Source organism: Engraulis encrasicolus, chromosome 5 (assembly GCF_034702125.1).
Source record: "Engraulis encrasicolus isolate BLACKSEA-1 chromosome 5, IST_EnEncr_1.0, whole genome shotgun sequence".
Taxonomy (NCBI): domain Eukaryota; kingdom Metazoa; phylum Chordata; class Actinopteri; order Clupeiformes; family Engraulidae; genus Engraulis; species Engraulis encrasicolus.
Window position 1 is genome coordinate 48,296,689 of NC_085861.1, and position 9,533 is coordinate 48,306,221.

Consider the following 9,533-nt stretch of genomic DNA (forward strand, 5'->3'; position numbering starts at 1 on the left):
ACTCTAATTACATAGCCATGTCCACCTTTTTTTCATAATCCTTGGTGTTCTCTGACCTGGTATGCAACATTATTTTAGCTGAAAAGTTATTTGATGGTGTATTTCAAAAGCATTTTATTGCGCCCAAAAACACCTCTCAGGAGAACTAAGCGGTTTGTCCATAATGTTTATGAGCTTTGCACTGATTGGCTCAGCTGTTGCTAGAGAACCACGTCATTGAAGAGAACATGTTCTACTGAGGACTCGCAGGCTGCTCTCAGCCTTTGAGATAAAAGAAAAGAAAAATAAGCGTTGCCGAATAGGCTAAATGTTAAAATGATTGTGCTGAGTAGCGTTACTCCACACTTGCGCAGATTTAATGATGTACAAAACCTTATTGCATTCTGCGCCACTAGATGGCATATGTGGGGCATACAGATCCTGGGAGGAGGAGAAGAAGAAGTGCATGTTGTTGCTGCTAGCCACGTACTCACTCTGCCTGCGGTGGATTGTTTTAATCCGTGTCAATTTAAAACTACTTCAGTAAATGCATTAACTTTACACCGAGCCTCTTCATTGCCTACTACAAAGCAACTTTATGCACCAGTTCGTCACTGATGGCTCATCAACGCGGCGGCATCCTCGTCATGGGACAGGTAAGATGCTAACCTACAACACCACTCAATGTTGTATTTTTTGCATCAGGCAGGCCTTCATATTTTTATTTTTCTTCTCGGACGTGTTGTCTAGGTTAACTTGGTTTCACTCGTTACGTTTGATCCAAGTGGATTTCATTGTTGTTTCAGACACAACGTTTGCACAATGCGTCAAGAAGTAAGCTTATTTCAATGTTGTTGTATTGTGTTCAAAATGTGTTGAATTATAGACATGTAGAAACACATTTAGGACAGACTACCGCTGTGAAAGACTATCTTGGGCCGTAACAACTGGCGACTGCAGATGTTAGAAAAGCAGTGGAGATTGGACGTAAGTGTCACTCTTAATCTGGGGTGTATTCATTTAGACCAGGACTGAGACTTTCGTTTTGATCAATCACTGGGTTTATCACCTGGAGTCGCCAGTTGATACGGGGGACTCAGTCTGTTACACCGGTTATAGGCCTACACTTTGATTAGTTTATGCATACATTTAAAACCTGAGAATATATCCCCCCCTCAAAAGAAAGAAAAGCACAGCCAGAACTCTAAATTAACATTGCAATCAGCCAAATGCTGGTGAAAACTCAGGTTGGCTGGTACAAAATAAAAATTAGTAGCCACTTTGACCCATTGGTGAGTATGCCTGGCTAGGCTAGTGAGATGAAACATCTATTAGCCATTTTGGCTGGTGATGAAAAAGGTTCATTTGAAGTCTTGAGCACTGCATACCTGTTATCAGTGTATCTCATCATTATGCTGTATCCTCATTCTGAAGCATCTATTACTGAACTGCACACATTTACACTTTATGCATATCTAGGGGTACATGCATATTTTTTTTAATCTTTCCATTTATGCTATACCTCCAGTGTAGGCCTATAATGTAATAGGATGTATATATTTATACATGGATGTATATAATTTTGTCATTGCAGGTTCATCAGAGTCAGGTGGTCAGCACCCAAACTAAAACCATGGGTCATGGTGAAGAAGGATGAGAGACTGTTCTATGTGCCCAGGATTCGTCAGGATGGTGTCCAAGAATTACATCCTAGCAGCACAGGTAAAGAAATGAATAGTGAGTTGTGATTAATATTATTTATCCTACTGGCTGGCATCACATTTTTAAATTCAGACAACCTAGTGCTACATCAGGTAATTATTCAATCAGTACTGTAACAGTACAGGGGTTAGACAACGAAACATCTTGGTGTCAGAAGCTGACGCAGAGTGTGAAGGTTCAATTAGCAGGGTAATAAGAGCACAGTTCTCTTCAAAATATTGCAATTCACACACCATAACAGGTTAACAAATTAGACATTTTTGGTGGGCTATATGTGCTTTGCTCTTTCCCTGTTAATTGAGCCTTCACACACTGCTCTTTAGTGCAATGTGCAATTAATGTAGACTGGCCACCAAGGTGGTCCAATTTATCCATGAAACTTCCCACACCAAAATGTCAGGTGTTTTCATTGTCTAACACCTGTATATTACAATGCATTACCATATTAATTTAAATAACATGTTTTCCTTTTTTATCAGAACAGGACGCCATCATGAAGAAGTTGCCTGTGGGGCTTCGCTTGGGCTTTGGCAGCGCCTCACTATCAGTGATGCTGGTCTCCTTATCCACCGTGCCTACCCCCACGTTCATCCCTTGATGCATTCATCTCCTGACCTGTACCTGTTGTGGTAGTAGTCAGTGATGACACACAGTAGTTGTGATAATAACATACATGTATATGAAATAACTGAAATGATGTCCGTCCAGGCATTTCCTTTGGTATTTTATTATCCAGTATATGTATGTATCCAGTTACATGGGTATTTTGGTGCCTGGATTATACTGCATGTAAGTAATAATATGAACTCAGGTCAGGATAGCACAGTAGTTCAGACAACCATTCATTAATATAAAATGCACATGTGTTATATGTCCATCCCAGGATAGATGTCCCCTCGTATCACCTTCGTAACCCTAAAATGCATGTGTACTTTGTGTCTAAAAATAAAGTCTATGAACAACTGAATGATCTGATTAATACATTGAAATGGTGTGGTGCAGACGCTGAAATGGGGAAGTTAATTGGTTAAACTTGGCTTGGTGTGCTGGACCTCGGTCTCTTCCATACATCCAATCTCAGCTATCAGGTCATTGCTCTTCTCACCTGGAGAAATAGAAAGACATACTTAAATTACAATTTTTATCCCAAACAACCAAGTTTATCACAGTGAATTGGTTACTGTCCCTGCAGCATTGTGGGGCTAAGTGCCTTGCTCAAGGGCACTTCAGCCATGATGGAGATGAGGAGAGAGGTAAGGATGGGTTTCGCACCTGCCCCAATATCAAGACCACCTCCCTAACCATTAGGCCACTGATGTCTCATTTTGGAAGGCAGACAATTTTGTGAAAACATTAAGTGTTACACTTAACATTAATTACAAGGACAACATGAAGTGTGCATCCCAATATGTGACCTTGCCTCCTCCACTTGTGCTTGTCTCCTCGTCCCTCCTCCGTGGAGAAAACGACAAAGTTTCCCAGCTGTCAGCCTCGCCACAACAACTTTTGAGGGACTGTTTTTCATTCACCATCCCACTTGCAAATGAGAAAAAGACTTTACAATTGAGCTTTTGCAAGGTATTGAAATATAATGCTGTTGTCAGTGATGTCATCATGACGAGAAGCAAGTGGAGGAGGCAAGGTCGCATATTAAAACGCACTCGAAGGCTGGGTAGGCCTGTGCAGGTTATGGATAATGTGACTGGCATTTCATGACAGCATCCTATGAAGAGTAAGCCTACTATAGGAAATTCGGCGCTAGAGATGTGTGCACATGGTTTAATTTTACATTTAAACCATAACACTGAACTTCATAGCCTTTCTTTTTTACTAAGAGCACTAAAAAATGCCGTGTTTATGTACACGCATTACACAGCCCTCAATATCTCAGCATAACAATATCTTAGCATAGCGCCAGTTTCTGCTATGGCATAAGGTTAACTAGGTAGAACATAGCTCTGCATCATTGATGCTTTCTTATGGAAAGCATCTTGAATTGAAATGTCATCTACATGACTTACACTTTAATTGCCTATATTTTACGTATTAAGAGGTTACAGTGTAAAACAAATGTTGAAAGACACTTACCAGGTGCTAGCTACTCGGTGAGTAGTTGGAAGTTTTTTTCCGGATGGATCCACCTCAGCTTTCTTCTTTTATTTTTAGGTATCCAGTGAAAAGTCATGGATGGTTTGTTACCATTTCTACATGTGCAATCCTCAGCACAATGGGTGTTTATGCTGTTTAGTTATCAGTGATATGAGTAAGGTTTGGTTAATAGCTACGAGTTGCCAAGATGCTCCATTCATAATGTTTATGAATTTTGACTCGTCAAAAGTGGGCGTGGCCAAACGGCGGGTAGTCAGGGTGACGTAAGCCTGCCCTGTTTTTTCAATTGGCCAGGCTTAGCCGTTTTGTTATTTTCATAAACTACAACAATCAAACGAAATAAAAAAAATCTTTCACATTAACACGACCAGGAAAACATATTATGAACTGTTATAACATATAATCATGCAAGAAGGTTTAAAAAAATTGGCATGGCCTCTTTAAGAACACCCAGTTCCCAAGTGTATAATGTGATTTGCATCATATGTGTTGCTGTAGAGAGGAATCTTTTTCCCCCCAAAGAATGATTTTTAATTGAGAGCCTTATTTAGGTAGGGAGGATGTTTTTTTCCCCCAGGTCTTTCTGGAATTTTACACAAACCTTCATAGAAGGTGTGTTACATGGTAGTAATCAAAAAATGACACATGCACCTGTAATCCTCAAAGACTAACATAATACATGCTCTTTGGTTAAAGGGGCACAATGTAGGATAACGTCGTTTGCGTGGTGCCCGTGGCGTTCCTGTCTCAAAATCTATACAGTAATGAAAAAATGCTGTTTAAATAAACTCGCTGTGAGACTGTTTTTCATCACGGAATGCCAGCAATTGATACAAATCTGAATACGGTATGTAAAGCGATGTTTCAAATGAAAAATGTTTCCCACGACATTTGTTCGGACCGCACTGTCAAAAGTTGCATGTGGGGTTTTCTGACAGCGGACCGTGGAAGTGGTCGTGACAGCTATCGTTCACTTACAAATGACTCGCATAAGCGTCGGCTGACTCGGGACCGTGATTAATTAAACTTTTAATAATACCTGGAGCCCCTTTAACTCTAGCCCTGTAGCTCCACATTCCCATCCCAGGGCTGATGGGCTGAAGCTAGACGAAATTCTCCTATAGGCCAGAAGTATGGGCCTCTCAAACTGTACAGTACATGTCCTTTCATGTCCACTGGCTATGCGACCCATCTAGATGTTAATCTCCACACACACAAGACACAGCTAAACAGAGTATAGAGAGGGTTTGGGGTTGGTTGATTCCACATTTATTTTCTGTAGGTGAAGTATGCTGAATAGATACCAAATAACAACAATGGTATTCTGATATACTCTATGTGTGTGCGTTAAATATGTTATGGTGTGAAAACCCTTGTAATATGCCTCATGAATATGCCTCTTAAACCGGAAAAGTCATCCTTTGCAGCTGAAGTCTGTTGTGGTTATTTTCAGGGAGTACACAAAGGCCAAAGCTCTAATTAGATGAGAGATATGATAGATATACATAGGCTATACATTCTGGGCTTTTTGCCAAAAGATCAGTGATGAAATGACACAGTGGTTTTAATGACGGTTTTCAACCCCAAGATGGCTTAAATTTTAGCACTCACATTTTTATAGAGGCACACTTCAGAGAGGGACGATATGAACCACCATCTATAACAACCAGGAAACTACATGTGCCCAATAAAAACAAACGTAGTATTCATTCACTGTGTACAGTACCTCAGCATCTCCTCAATTCCTTGCCCTGGCGTTCCGTCCCGTCTCCCTATTCCCTCCCTGTGCCTGCCCGCAGCGCTGCCTCAATTAAAGCTGGTGTCGCGTTCAATTATGTCCCCGCGACAAACATCCCCTCAAGGCCTCCTTTTTTTTCTCCAAAGGCTGAGCCCTCAGTGCTAATTGGGTCCCGTCCTGCTCCGCGTTATTGAACATGACACTGGGAGGAGGTCTATGCTGGCCTATACTCTCAAGTCACCAGGGCTGGACTGGGGGAGAAATAGGGCCCGGGCATTTTTGGCTTAAAGAGACCCCCCTCCTAATTATCGCCGCAGAACTCAGTCACCAGTGGGCCCTGCACCCTTGTGGGCCCCTATTTTCAGAAATGTAAAAAATTTAAAAAAATGTAAATAATTTTTTACAATTCTGAAAATAGGGGCCCTCAAGAGTGCGGGGCCCACCGGGAAATGCCCGCTATGCTAGATGACCAGTCCAGCCTATACTCTCAATGCTCCGTGGAGGACTGGAAAGGAATATGGAGATGGAGCTCGCACACACAAACCGAGTGCACACGGGCCTGGGCCCCAAAATTAAATTACAGACCAGTACATTTGGCAATTACCGCCAATTAGCCAGGCGCATGGAGAGGTGTGAAGTCCCACTCGGCATCCCTAAACGAGCTTACTGACACTTTGACCCAGCACAGCACACCCCTGGGCATGTATTTAGACTCTCTCTGTGTGTGTGTGTGTGTGTGTGTGTGTGTGTGTGTGTGTGTGTGTGTGTGTGTGTGTTTGTGTGTGTGTGTGTGTGTGTGTGTGTGTGTGTGTGTGTGTGTGTGTGTGTGCGCGCGCACGTGTGTGTGTGTGTGTGTGTGTGTGTGTGTGTGTGTGTGTGTGTGTGTGTGTGTGTGTGTGTGTGTGTGTGTGTGTGTGTGTGTGTGTGTGTGTGTGTGTGCGCGCGCACACGTTTGTGTGTGTGTGTGTGTGTGTGTGTGTGTGTGTGTGTGTGTGTGTGTGTGTGTGTGTGTGTGTGTGTGTGTGTGTGTGTGTACATTTTTGACAGCATGTTACATAACTTAACTTTCTGGGTGAACTTAAAGCAGCAACCCGCCGTAGTGGCTGCAGTCCACACACTGTTTCTGATAAATTATGTGCTTGAGTGTGTGCATTAGTGCACGCATACAAAATTAATTATTTTCATAATTCCTCTGAAAATCAAGAATTTCTCTCTAAAATCTCTGAAACATTGAGGCATTGTTTTTGAAATCCTGTGGAGCTGATGAATGCTTAACCCGTTTGTATGTCCATTAAGGGCTGGTGCCTTTACTACAAAGCTGGTTCAGGAGTAAACCAGGTTGAGTTAAGAGATAAATAATCTAATAGAAGAGCCTGGACCAGCTTTGTAGTATAGTCCCCTGGTGATAGGCACATGCAGACAAGAAGGTCAGCTAGAGTGGGGGCACATCTTGGGAGCACATCTTGGGGGCACCAGTAACACCCAAAAGTCCCACAAAATTTGAACGTCAAGTGAAAAAAAAATCAAACTTTATATTGACAATCAGGGCTGTAAATTAACTTTTTTTCCCCCTCCACCAGCCAAAATGGCTTGTAGATGTTAATCCTACTAGCCAAACACACACTCCCTAATGGGTCAAAGTGGGTAGTAAGTTTATTTTTCTACCAGCCAAACACAAATTTCACCTGCATTTGGCCGGTTGCCTGGTGTTTAATTTAGAGCCCTGTTGACAATGATTATTCATGGGTACTCAGTATACAGTATATGCTATGCCTAGTATGTAGGTTCTAGATCAGCTGTGGATGAGGATGTGCTTGATCAGATGTACAATCTTATGTTTACACAGATGCTAATTTCTAAAGGCACAAAGACGAAAACGGTTTGCTCATCTACACAGTAAATGTTGCGGTGTTAATTCAACACTTAAAGAGTTCATTTAAGTCCAAATGATGTCAAATCAACTCTCTAAGTGTTAAATGATCACTGCAGAATTTACTGTGTAGGCCACCAAATGGACGGTTTCTCCATTACAGGAAAGGGAGGCTGAAGAGCAATGAGGCCCTTTGACTTTGCCACTGTCTCTGGAAGTGCCTGCACCTCCCCCCCTCCACCCTGAGTCTTTACTCACCTGAGATGGGGAGATAAGTGCTGCAGAGGCCTGACGGCTCACATAACACCAGCCCATTTTCTCCACACCCGCTCATTTCTTAAGTCACACTGTCAACCTTTTGTCCCCTGTGTGTGTGTGTGTGTGCGTGTGTGTGTGTGTGTGTGTGTGTGTGTGTGTGTGTGTGTGTGTGTGTGTGTGTGTGTGTGTGTGTGTGTGTGTGTGTGTGTGTGTGTGTGTGTGTGTGTGTGTGTGTGTGTGTGTGTGTGCGCTTGTGAGTGTGTGCGTGTGAGTGTGTGCGCTATTGAGAGTGTGCGTGCGTGCGTGTGTAGGCGTGTGTGTGCGTGTGAGTGTGTCGGTGTCTGAAGTGTATGTGTATGTGTGTCTTAAGTGGGGAGGAAACTGCTGTATATAAATTAAAGGCAGCTAGTCTAGTCTGTGGCCCCTGGGGTGGGGGTTGCCAGAGTCAGAGTACAGGTCCAAATATTTACATTAGGGCACATCAGGGTGATGGGTGACTGTCAGAGCAGAGAGATGGGGCCTCTTGGGCCCGCCCCCTGGCCATTAGTACAGCTAAATGGCCAGGAAGAATCCGGAGCAGACAGGTTCGCTAACAGAGCCAACCGAGCACGACGAACGAGGCCGGCCAAACATACACACATACACACATGCACGAGCGCACATGCGCGCACACACACAAACATACACAGACTAACGGTACACACACATTCTCACACACACAGACATACACAGACATACGCACACGCACACACACACACACCCACACACACCCACGCGCACACACACACACACACACACACACACACACACACACACACACACACACACACACACACACACACACACACACACACACACACACACACACACACACACACACACACACACACACACACACACACACACACACACACAGCTCTGACACAGCAAAGCAGGGTGGGAGTGGAAACAAAGGCATTGTCAGCTCAATGGCTTTGAACTGTGTGTGACTGTGTAAAGAGAGTTCAGGCACTTTTAGTGCTGTCTATCAGCGCAGTTTTGTAAGTGGCCTATATTTATGGGGAGACAGAGGGAAATAGAGGCTACGCTGCTTTGTGAATGTGTGACATGAACTCTCAATAAGTTCCCTTTGACTTTCCAAAATATATTTGCATTCACAAAGATTATACAAAGATGAGTGATCGGACAGAATGGGTGGATTAGGCTGTTTTGATGACAACACATTTATTAATATTGCTGTTCGTATTGTTTTAAAAGTCCTTCTAGGGACGGGCATCGGAAATTAGCTCTGGCTACAAATGCTATGATGCTTGCTGTTGGGTTGTTACACAACCTATACTACATACAGTATCTGTCCCTACTCTAATAAACTAAACTAAACTAAACTAAACTAAACTAAACTAAACTAAACTAAACTAAACTAAACTAAACTAAACTAAATATTATGATGGTTTGCAAGTTACAACCGTTACAGTGACAGGAGTGAAGTTTGCACCAATATTGTATGTCATTTTTTACACTTACAAGTTTTAGGGTTAGGTTAGCATATAGCAGTGCAAGTACAATAGGGGCCTGCATACAGTACATGTAATGTAACACGTTATTTATAGACACTCGAAAAACAATGTAAATGAAGTGTAAGTGTACATTTCTGTAAGTATACAGTCCCAGGAAAAAGTTTGTACACCCTTTGAAATTTCTTACATTTCTGTCAAAATTGATCATAAAACATGGTCTGATCTTCCCGGAAATCTCAAGAAGGAACAACCAGAGTCTGCTTTAATTAATTCCACCCAAACATTTACATGTTATAATATTTTTTATTGGTCATAAGGCCATAACATTCACAGGAGAGCA

General features: G+C 42.5%; 1 long non-coding RNA gene across 1 annotated transcript; it reads left to right on the forward strand.

Annotated features, from left to right (window-relative positions):
* The first annotated feature begins 324 nt into the window (after positions 1-324).
* On the forward strand, positions 325-2,792 carry LOC134448618 (uncharacterized). The gene is made up of 3 exons (XR_010034809.1): positions 325-635; positions 1,574-1,701; positions 2,181-2,792. It is a non-coding gene; the product is annotated as an uncharacterized LOC134448618 (long non-coding RNA).
* The last annotated feature ends 6,741 nt before the right edge of the window (positions 2,793-9,533 follow it).